This window comes from Rhincodon typus, chromosome 3 (assembly GCF_021869965.1).
Source record: "Rhincodon typus isolate 14 chromosome 3, sRhiTyp1.1, whole genome shotgun sequence".
In the NCBI taxonomy this organism is placed as follows: domain Eukaryota; kingdom Metazoa; phylum Chordata; class Chondrichthyes; order Orectolobiformes; family Rhincodontidae; genus Rhincodon; species Rhincodon typus.
The window spans coordinates 126,954,005-126,964,938 of NC_063334.1; the positions used below are offsets into that span (position 1 = coordinate 126,954,005).

The following is a 10,934-nucleotide window of genomic DNA, read 5'->3' on the forward strand; positions in this document are numbered from 1 at the left end:
TTTGGAAAGTTAAAGTCCCCCATAACAACTACCCTGTTACTTTCGCTATAACAACTACCCTGTTAGCTCATTCATTGTGTGCCACTGCCTATCTGCCATTTTACCTCTTTACCTACTTTTCCAGTGTACCTTCACCAAGTATGTTTTTCTATCCTTGAAGTTTATTGGAAGTTTAAGATACTAGTTTCAAACCCAAGTTTCTCACTTTTAAAGTGAAGGATATGGAAGACTCTGCAGTTCATGGTTGGCATGTCATGATATGAATATATTTAGCTAAGAATTGTTTTGTTCCTCATTCCCCAGGCTAAAGCGACGGCGTGAAAGAAGAATAGCAGAGAAGACCATCAGCAAACCCACTCAGTCATCACAATGGCTCGGCTGCCCTCAGCCCCCAGAAATTCCAAAGGTTGAAAACAGAGTCTGTGTGGTAAAATACAGAAATATTCAGTATTTCTTAAATGGAAAGAGCTTGGGAAATGTTGATGTCCAAAAGGGGCCTGGCTGCAATTGATATGTTGCCTTTTATTGCAAATGGATTTGGATACGAGAACAAAGGGGTCTTGCTGCATTTCTACAGAAACTTAGTGAGACCACATTGAGTATTGTGTACTATTTTAGTCTTCTTACCTAAGGAAGGACATACATGGCACAGCAGAAATTCAGTCTCCATGAAATAGAGAGAATGTCCTATATGAAGAAATTGAGGATAATGTGGCTGTATTCTCTCAAATTTAAAAGAATGAATGGTGATTGATTCAGAAATAAACAATTCTTGCAGGGCTTGCAGGGTGGATATAGAAAGGATATTTCCCCAGCTGGGGATCTCAAATGAGGGGTCACTCACAGAATATGAGATGGGTCAGTTGGGACTGAGATGAAAATTTCTTCAGTCAGTGGGTGGTGAATCTGTTGGAATTCTCTATCCCAAAGGGCTGGGAAGCTCCGTCGTTGCATGTATTCTTCAGGTACTGACCGTATAGAGAGGGGGACCATTTGGCCACAGCCCTTTCACCAGTTGTAAGAGACACATTGTATCCCTATGACAACACACTGTCCTTGGTTATTTTAACCCATGGATGGTTTCAGCAAAGTCCCAACAGTGGGTCTGTGATGAAGGAGAGAGGCATTTGTTTTTTAATTACATCATATATAGTAGACTTCACTGGCAAGATCACAATGTATTACCCTTCCGTCTTTTGAATTACAAGGGTGTCAGCACAGAAGCCATTCAGAGCCATGTGTCTGTTCCAGCCTCTGCAAGAGCAATGCAGCTATTCCATTTCTCTGTGGTCCGAAGGTGGTGGGTGAGCTGTTTTTTGAGCTCAGCAGTCCGTGTTCTGTCAGCAGGGAGGGAGTTCCATGATTTTGACCCAGTAACACTGAAGGAACAGTGATATATTTCCAAGTCAGGATGGTGAATAGCTTGGAGAGGAACTTGCAGGGGGTGGTGTTCCCATGTATCTGCTGCCCTTGTCCTTCTGGATGGAAGTGGCAGTGGGTTTCGAAGGAACAGTGGGTCTGAGAGATTGGGATGAATGGCAGTAGAATCACTGTTAACCTTGGATTCACTGGTTGTGTCCTCACTCCATTTGTCCCAGTTAATAATATGTTGGTGATGGACAGAATACCCAGGAGCATGGGAGAGCAGAGCTGCAAGTACAGAGCCTATTACGTTGCTAGTATATGGTTCAGATACTGTACAGGCTATCAGTAATCCTATCAGTGCAGCTCGGAATCTGAGCTGGTGGTGGTTGGGATCAGAGGTTCTGGGCAAATGGTGGATTTCTGGCTGGATGAGGATGCCTAACTGTTGTATTTCCTACCAGGATCCAAGTGATAGTCAGTCAGCACCTGATACGTCAGGAGGTTTTGGCCTGTCTCTAGGTGAGTAAGAACAAAGAACATGTCTGTCTGACTTTGCTGTTGATCTTGTGTGCTGTTTGAAATCGTAAAAGTACTGAATAAACTGCAGCTTCTCCTTCCTTCTGCCTGACTACCAAAACTGCTGTCCACTCCTTTCTGTTTCTCTCTCCTGCTCTCCCCTTTATTAACCCTATCCCCCTCTCCCCATCTCCTCCGCAGCCCATTTGCTTATGCTCTCATGCTGTCGTGTCCTATCCCTTGTCCCCTCCACTTTGTCATGTTCTCCCCTACCCTGTCAGCCTCCCTCACAGTCTTCCCTAACCCCTTGTTACTCCCCATGCCTCCTCATCCCAACACACTGGGTTCCCTCATTCTGCTGTTTGCCTGCCCCTTAGCTGTTCTGTTGAAGATGTGATTAATGTTCTGAATTCTGTGCAGGTTCATGTGATGCTCGTCTGGAGGACCAGCTTTGTCCATTAGCAACATCAGCAGAGTTGCATTGCTTTGCCTCCACCAGGAAGAATGCTAAAGAAAGACAAGATGCCAGCACCAATACGGAGCAGGGTTCTGAGCCCCAGCTGCAGCCACCTCCAGGTAACCCACCACATTGTCATCTTTTGTATCTATCATACTGTAAAGTTGAAGCTATTGGCTCCTTTGCAGTGGGTATCAGCTAGCTATTCTACTTTGAGAGGCAAATCTAACAAGATGATCATCCCGATCTTTTCCACCCATATAACTTCATTGGACAATCTCCCAGGAATATCCTCCCTGAATATAGTCCTAATAGAACGTAGAACATAGAACAGTACAGCACAGTACAGGCCCTTCGGCCCACGATGTCGTGCCGAACTTTTACCCTAAACCTAAGGTCTATCTAACCTCCACGCCTACCTTATACTTTCATCCATATGCCTATCTAATAGCTGCTTAAATGCCCCTAATGAGGCCGACTCCACTACCCTCTCCGGCAATGCATTCCACGCCCCTACCACTCTGAGGAAAGAACCTACCTCTGACGTCTCCCCTATATCTACCTCCACTCACTTTAAAACTATGCCCCCTCGTAATAGCTACCTCCACCCTAGGAAAAGTCTCTGGCTGTCCACACTATCTATCATGCTCTCTCTAACCAAAAACACCATTCCCCCTCCTCTCTTGTCTCCTTTTCTATCCTTCCTGTAGCATCTATACTTGAACCCAGCCCTCCTGGCTCAGATGTAGGGACACTACCATTGCAGCACATGAGGGCCCCTCCATGTTTGCCAGATCCTGTCTAATGATATTGAAATCGGCCTTCTCCAAATTTTAGATGCTTAACTTCTGCACTTTGCTTTCCCTTTCCAGAATGATTTTGAAACTTAGAGGTGTGGTCACTGTTGCCAAAATATTTGCTTGCTGAAATTTCAACCACTTTATCAGCTTCATTCACTGAGATTAGTCCACCTCTAGTTGGGCTGTCTGTTACTGGCCCAAAAGCTCTCCAGTCATGAATAATTGAGGACAGTGGAACTCCTAACTGGAGGAGGAGGCCCCCCAAAGCTCGGTGGTTAGCACTGCTGCCTCACAGCGCCAGAGATCGTCCAGCTATATAGGTCGAGCTCAGAAATAAGAAGTAGACGATCCCCTTGATGGGATTGTACTGTAGGCCCTAAGTAGTCAGATGAAAATTGAGGAATAAAGATGTGGAGAGATCTCAGATATATGTAAGAATAATGGGGTTGTATATGTAGGTGATTTTAACTTTCCAAACATAGAGTGGGATTGCCATAATATCAAGGCTTGAATGGTGAGGGCATTGTTAAATGCGTTCAAGAAAATTTCTTTATCAATGTGTAGATGCAGCTACCAAAAAAGGCGCAAAGCTTGACTTTCCCTTGGGAAATAGGGCAGGACAGGTGACTGATCTGACAGTGGGGGAGCACTTTGGGACCTGTGATCATAATTCTGTTAGTTTTAAAATAGTTATGCAAAAGGATGGACCTTGTATAAAAGTTAAAGTTCTTAATTGGAGTAAGGCAAATTTTGATGATATGAGACAGGAACTTTCAAGATTTGATTGAAGTAGACTGTTCACAGGTAAAAGGACGACTGACAAGTGGGAGGCTTTCAAAAGAGAGATGAGAGTTCAGAGGCATTATGTTCCTGTTAGAGTGATGGGTAAGACTGGTAACAGTAGGGAACAATGGAAGAATAAAGATATTGAGGCTCTGGTCAAGAATGGGAATGAGTCATATGTTAGGTATAGATAACTGGGATCAAGTGAATCTCTTGCAGAGATTCAGAAACCTTATATGCCTTTTCTGGGTTCTCTAGCTTTCATGGAGCATGCCCTCTAGTGTCACCAGTGTCAGCATGGTTTCATAAAGGGCAAGACATACCTGACAAATGCTGGAGTTCTTTGAAGATGTAACCAGCAAGGTAGATAACGGGAATCCAGTGGATGTGGTATAGCTGGCAGAAAAGTGGAATTTTCTTTTTCCTTTATTTATTCATGCAATGAGGGCATCACTGACCAGGCAGTATTTATTGCCCAGAGGGCAGTTAAGAGTCAACCACATTGCTGTGAACCTGGAGTCACATGTAGGCCAGGATGGCAGTTTCCTTCCCTAAAGGACATTAATGAACCAGATGGTTTTTTTCCCCAAACGATCAACAATGGATTAATGGCCATCATTAGATTCCTAATTCCAGATATTTATTGAATTGAAATTCCACCATCTGCCACAGTAGGATTTGAACCTGCGTCCCCAGAACATTATGTGGGTCTCTGGATTAACAGTCCAGCAATAATACCACTAGGCCATCACCTCCCCTTGGAATTGAGACCAGGGTAAGATCAATGATGATCATGTTAAAGGGCAGAGCAGGCTCGAAGAGCTGAATGGCCTACTCCAGCTCCTAGTTCCTATGTTCCTATGTATACTGCTGTCTGTACTCCAGTCAGTGGTGCTTTTCCTCAGTGTCGGGCTGTATAGACTGTGTTTGGTTCTCTATCTTCTGTCCCTTGGAGCTAGCCCTTGTACTGACCGCTGTGCTTTCTGTTTGCTTTTCTGAAGCAGCTAAATCCTACAAGGATGCTGGGATCCTCACCTGCTCTGAGATCGGGAATGATCAGCCAATCACAGCTACTGCAGGTTTGATTTTTCACCTTTTACTTTGTGGCTCAGTTGTCAATGAGTGAGTGAAGCCTCCTTCATATGGTGCAACTCAACAGCAACAGCAGCGATGTCCCAGCATCCCCCCCCAGCCACCCCCACCCCCACTGCCACCCTCCCAATCTTACTGACCCTAAGGACTCACAGCAAGTCCCTCCACCTGACACCAAGGAAAGGTGGGGGTCACTATTCCTCAGACGCTTAGCTCAGTACTCACCCACATTTGATGGACCAAATGACTGTATTTTGTATTGTAACGACCCCATCATTACTGACTTAATTGAATGATACATTTGCACGGAAGCTGCAGATTAGAACAGTGTTAACATTAGTCAGGGGGCAGTGACTGGCTTCTGTTGATATTTCCAGTCTACATTCGGCTACTGTGCCTTGTATTCTGAGGGCAGGAAGGGGAGAGGGGCTTGCTCACATTTGTCAATCTGATCACCTTCCTTATTCCCATACCACCCTCTTTCTCTCTTCCTCTCCAGGTCAGCCTCTGATTTCATGTCTCTGGTCCTCCGCCATTCCTTCTCCACTCTTGTTTATCTTTCCATTCCCTCTTCTCTCCTATTCCCTTAAATAATGCAGGGGATTAATAATTCACAGTTTACCTAATTTACAGTGGATCCACAGGCATGGGGAGCACATGCAGTCTTTAGTATTTTGCCTGAGTTTTGAATCTGGTGTCTTAGTGAGGCAGGTTTGTGTTATCCCTCAATCTAACACCTTACTCTGCACCCTCTGCTTACTGCCTATCGTGGTGTTTGCTGTATCTGGGATACAAACAGCTTGTGTTCAGTTACTGCCTGATATGTATTACATCATGACAGCAGGTGAGTGACCAGCAACAGCCTGCGTGCAACCTCACAGCTTTGGTGAATCAACCTGTCCACAGCTGCTTTCCTTTCCCCCACCCCCCCCAATCTTCGCCCCAAAACTCCCATTCTCAGACCCCCGCCCCAGTGTGTTGTGCTGCTTCCTCCATCAACATTCCTCTAGGGCAGGCCGGGGCCAGCTCCTGTCCCGGGCCGGTCTGAGACTGGGATCGGGGCCAGCTCCTGTCCCAGATCGGTCTGAGACTAGTACCAGGGGCAATCTTATAGCAAGATGAGTGATAGGCTATCGAAAATCCTGGATGGGAGGCTGCGACAAATGTTCTATAATAATGACTTCTTGGAATTGGGAGTCCTGTCCCTGATTGTAAGGATATACTGATGTCCTGCTTTGTAATGGTCCTACTCAATCCACTAATGTGATTAAATGGTTCTTCAATAGCTCATCTGAATATCTAAAGTGCTGGTTTGATTGCATTCATAGAATCGCTCCAGTGTGGGAGCAGGCCATTTGGTCCATCGAGTCCACAGTGACCCTCCAAAGAGCATCCCATCCACACCTACCCCCATAACCCTATATTTCCCATGGCTAATCCTCCTAGCCTGCACATCTTTAGACTGTGGGAGGAAACTGGAGCACTTGTAGGAAACCCACACAGACACAGGGAGAATGTACAAACTCCACACAGACAGTTGCCTGAGGGTGGAATTGAACCCTGGTCCCTGGTGCTGTGAAGCAGCAGTGCTAACCACTGAGCTAATGGGCTGCCCCATAGTATGTTTTGCCCATGTATTGAGGGAACACTGCCTCCTGACATGTATGACACATTTTACAGAACTGTACTGCATCTTCGTGAATACCCGTTTATCGAAGCCCACATTTCCATATTTCTATATGCCCTGCCATAGGAACTTCCTATTCCCCTCATAAGATCTCCTTACAATATCTGGGTGGTACCACGAGCTGGTGAGCAACCACCCACTCTGTCCGTGCGTCTGTCAGAATGTCCCCACTTCCTTAACAGAACTCCTGTGGCTCAGTGGTTAGCACTGCTGCCTCACAGCACCACTGACCGGGGTTTGATTCCACCCTCGGGCAACTGTCTGTGTGAAGTTTGCACGTTCTCCCCATGTCTGCGTGGTACTCCGGTTTCCTCCCACAGTCCAAAGATGTGCAAGCTAGGTGGATTGGCCATGCTAAATTGCCCATAGTGTTCAGGGATGTGTAGATTTAGGTGGATTATAGGGTGATGGGTCTGGGTGGGCTGCTTCAAGGGTCGTTGTGGACTTGTTGGGCCGAAGGGCCTGTTTCTACACTGTAGGGATTCTATGAAATTTCTATGAAAACACTCTGGAACTCCGTCAGTCTTAGCTTCACAGTGAACTGTCTGTTAATTACTTCACACTCAATCTGCTTCCTGAGCCTAAATTAATGAAGACCAAAGACTTATCTTGAAATATCCTCATTCACAAACAGAGTTTCAGTCACTCTAGCACCAGCTCGTGGTGTCACTGTGACCTCTGATGATGGACTTTGTTTTTCTATTGCTCTGCTCACTACGCATGAAGGAAATATATTCAGAACATACTCCTGCAAATGTTCTGTCACTCTCACGCTAACCCTAATGCTAATCCTAACGCTAACACTAACCTCTAACCTTAACCCCAACCCTAACCTGCACCCTGACCCTAACCCTAAGCCTATTGCCCCAGGTTTACAGCTGAAGCTATGACTTTCACTGTTGCCAAATCATTTCACAGGAGTAAATCAACACAGGTAATTTCCTAACCACCCTGATGACCACTGATCCAGGCAGCAAGTCCCACTTCAATTGGAGTTTATACAATAGAACTGCAATATATTCCATAAGATATAGGAGCAGAATTAGGCCATTCAGCCCATTGAATCTGCTCTGTTCAGTCATATCTGATATGTTTCTCAACCCCATTCTCCTGCCTTCTCCCTGTAACCTTTGATCCCCTCACTAATCAAGAACCTATCTATCTCTGTCTTAAATACACTTAATGACTTGTCCTCCATAGTATTCTGTGGAAATGAATTCCACAGATTCACCACCCTCTGGTGAAGAAATTCCTCCTCATCTCAGTTCTAAAGGATCGCCCTCTCAGTCTGAGGATGTGCCCCGGGTCCTAGTCTGTCCTGCTAGTGGAAGCATTTTCTCCACGACCATTCCATCCAGGCTTCTCAGTATTATGTAAGTTTCAAACAGATCCCCCCTCATCCTTCTAAACTCCTTTAGAGTACAGACCCAAAGTCTATAATCGTGCCTTAGATGACAGGTTCTTCATCCCAACGTCATTTTTGTGAACATCCTGTGGACCCCCTCCAAGGCCAGCACATTATTCCTTAGATACGGGGCCCAAAACTGCTCACAATATTCCAAGTATTGGTCGTGGCTTTTTGTTGCCAGTTGATGTTCGTGTACTCACTCATCTCCATCCACATGGGTAAGGAAAACCACCAATTTGTTTGGGACAATACCAGGATCCTGGGACAGGCGAAGCAGAGACAAGCACTGGAATTCCTAGAGGTCTGGTTCTCCCCTAAGAAAGCCATCAATAAACACACAGAGCTAGACCCATCTGCTCCATTGCGAAGGAAAACCGGATGTGAGGTAATCCAGCTCAACAGATCCCAGAGTTTAAATACCAGGTGGGAAAACACAACGGCACTTCATCGGAGGCTGCACTGATGATGTTACCCAGCAGGGTAATGAAATGTCTGTGGAACAACGAACCAGCTCGGCGAGCCAACCAACCACATCAGCCCTATTCCACCATGCGCTTCTAAGTACTCTGCACTCTCATCATTAATAATGGACTCTAACATCTTACCAACAATCAAGGAGAGGCTAATCAGCCTATAGTTTCCTGTCTTATTCCTCCCTCCCTTCTTAAATAGAGGCGTTACATTAGCCATTTTCTAGTTCTCTGGGACCCTCCTGGAATCTAGTGATTGCAGAAAGATCACCACCAATGCTTTCATAATCTGCTCAGCTGTCTCCTTCAGAACTCTGGGGTGTAGTCCATCTGGTCCAGGTGATTTATTTACCTTCAGGCCATTCGGCTTTCCCACCACCTTCTCCTCAGTGATTGCCACTAGACTCATCTCAGCCTCCTGACTCTCCTGAAGTTCTGGTATGTGGCTGATGTCTTCCACTGTGAAAACTGATGCAAAATACCTATTCAGTTCCTCCGTCATTTCTTTGTTTCCCATCATTACTTCGCCAGCCTAATTTTCCAGCAGTCCAATGTCCACTCTTGCCTCTCTCTTACCTTGTATATATCGAAAAATACTTCTGTAATCTTCTTTTATATTTCCAGATAGCTGACCCTCATGTTTTATCTTCTCCCCACTTATTGCTTTCTTAGTTATCCTCTGCTGGTTTTTAAAGGCTTCTCAATCCTGTGACTTCCCACTAATCTTCACCACATTCTATGTTTTTTCTTTTATTTTTATGCTGTCCCTGACTTTCCGTGTCAGCCATGGTTTCCTTGTCCTTCCCTCAGTATGTTTACTCTTCCTTGGGATGAATTTTTGCAGTGCCTCCCGAATTACCCCCAGAAACTCCTGTCATTGCTGCTCCACTGTCTTCCCTGATAGATTCCCCTTCCAGTCAACTCCGGCCCGTTCCTCCCTCTTGTCTCTGTAGTTACCTTTACTTAATATCATTACATCTGACTCCAGCTTCTCCCTTTCAAGCTGCTGAGTGAATTCTATCATATCACTGCTCCCTAATTAAGTTTGCCTCATTACACATCACAAAATCCAGAATTCATGTTCCCTAATGGGCTGAACCACAAGTTGCTCCAAAAAATCATCTCATAAACAATCCACAAATTACTTTTAAAAAATGGAAAACTGAAAAAACTGCGGATGCTGGAAATCAGAAACAAAAACAGTAATTGCTGGAAAATCTCAGCAGGTCTGGCAGCATCTGTGGAGAGAAAACAGAGTTAGCATTTCAGGTCCAGTGACCCTCCTCAGAACAAAAGAGTCACTAGACCTGAAATGTTAACTCCGGTTTCTCTCCACAGATGCTGCCAGATCTGCTGAGAATTTCCAGTGATTCACAAATTCTTTTTCCTGGGATTTGCTACCAAACTGATTTTCTTAGTCCACCTGCATATTGAAGTCCCCATGATTAGAGTAATAGTGCTTTTTTCACATGCCTTTCTATCTCCTGATTTACTTTTTTACTAACACTTCAGCTTTCAGTGAACTCTGTGGAGGAGAAGCTAAATCTTTCTCCACAAAATGAGTTTCAGTAGCACTTTCTCCCTTAGAATGTCTGTGGGCTTCCCTACATCGCTGAAAGAGAAAGGGGTTATCTTCCATTTGGATAAAAATGCTTCATATCTGTTATCTGTCCTGTGTATCTTCACTGTGCACACAGTAGAAATGTTCAAGAAAATATTTTAGCATTTCTAGGAAATGATATAGAAGCAGCTGAGCAGAATTTGTGGCTGCTATCTTTTCCTCAGTGTCAGGCTGTATAGACTGTGTTTGGTTCTCTATTCTCTGTCCCTTGGAGCTAGCCCTTGCATTGACTGCTGTGCTTTCTGTTTGCTTTTCTGAAGCTGCTAAATCCTACAAGGAAGCTGGGATCCTCACCTGCTCTGAGATTGGGAATGATCAGCCAATCACAGCTACTGCAGGTTTGATATTTTACTTTGTGGTTCAGTTGTCAATGATATTGGGGTGTCGGTGTTGGACTGGTACGGACAAAGTCAAAAGTCACACAAAAGGGCTACTCTCCGAAAGCCTGTGATTTCAAATAATCCTGTTGGACTATAACCTGGTGTTATGTGACATTTTTTCTTTATTCATTCACGGGATGAGGCAGCATTTATTGTCCATCCCTAATTGCCCAGAGGTCAGTCAAGAGTCAACCACATTGCTGTGGGTCTGGAGTCACATGTAGGCCAAACCAGGTAAGAATGGCAGTTTCCTTCCCTGAAGGACATTAGTGAACCAGATGATTTCTGAAGTTGTTAATGAGTGAGCGAAGCCTCCTTCATACAGTGCAATTCAGCAACAGCATTGGCCCCTGTC

At 45.0% G+C, this 10,934-nt stretch overlaps 1 protein-coding gene across 1 annotated transcript in view; it reads right to left on the reverse strand.

Annotated features, from left to right (window-relative positions):
* The window catches only part of cplane1 (ciliogenesis and planar polarity effector 1), a 196,667-nt gene that overhangs the window by 47,743 nt on the left and 137,990 nt on the right, over positions 1 to 10,934 (reverse strand). The gene's annotated exons all lie outside the window — the stretch shown is intronic.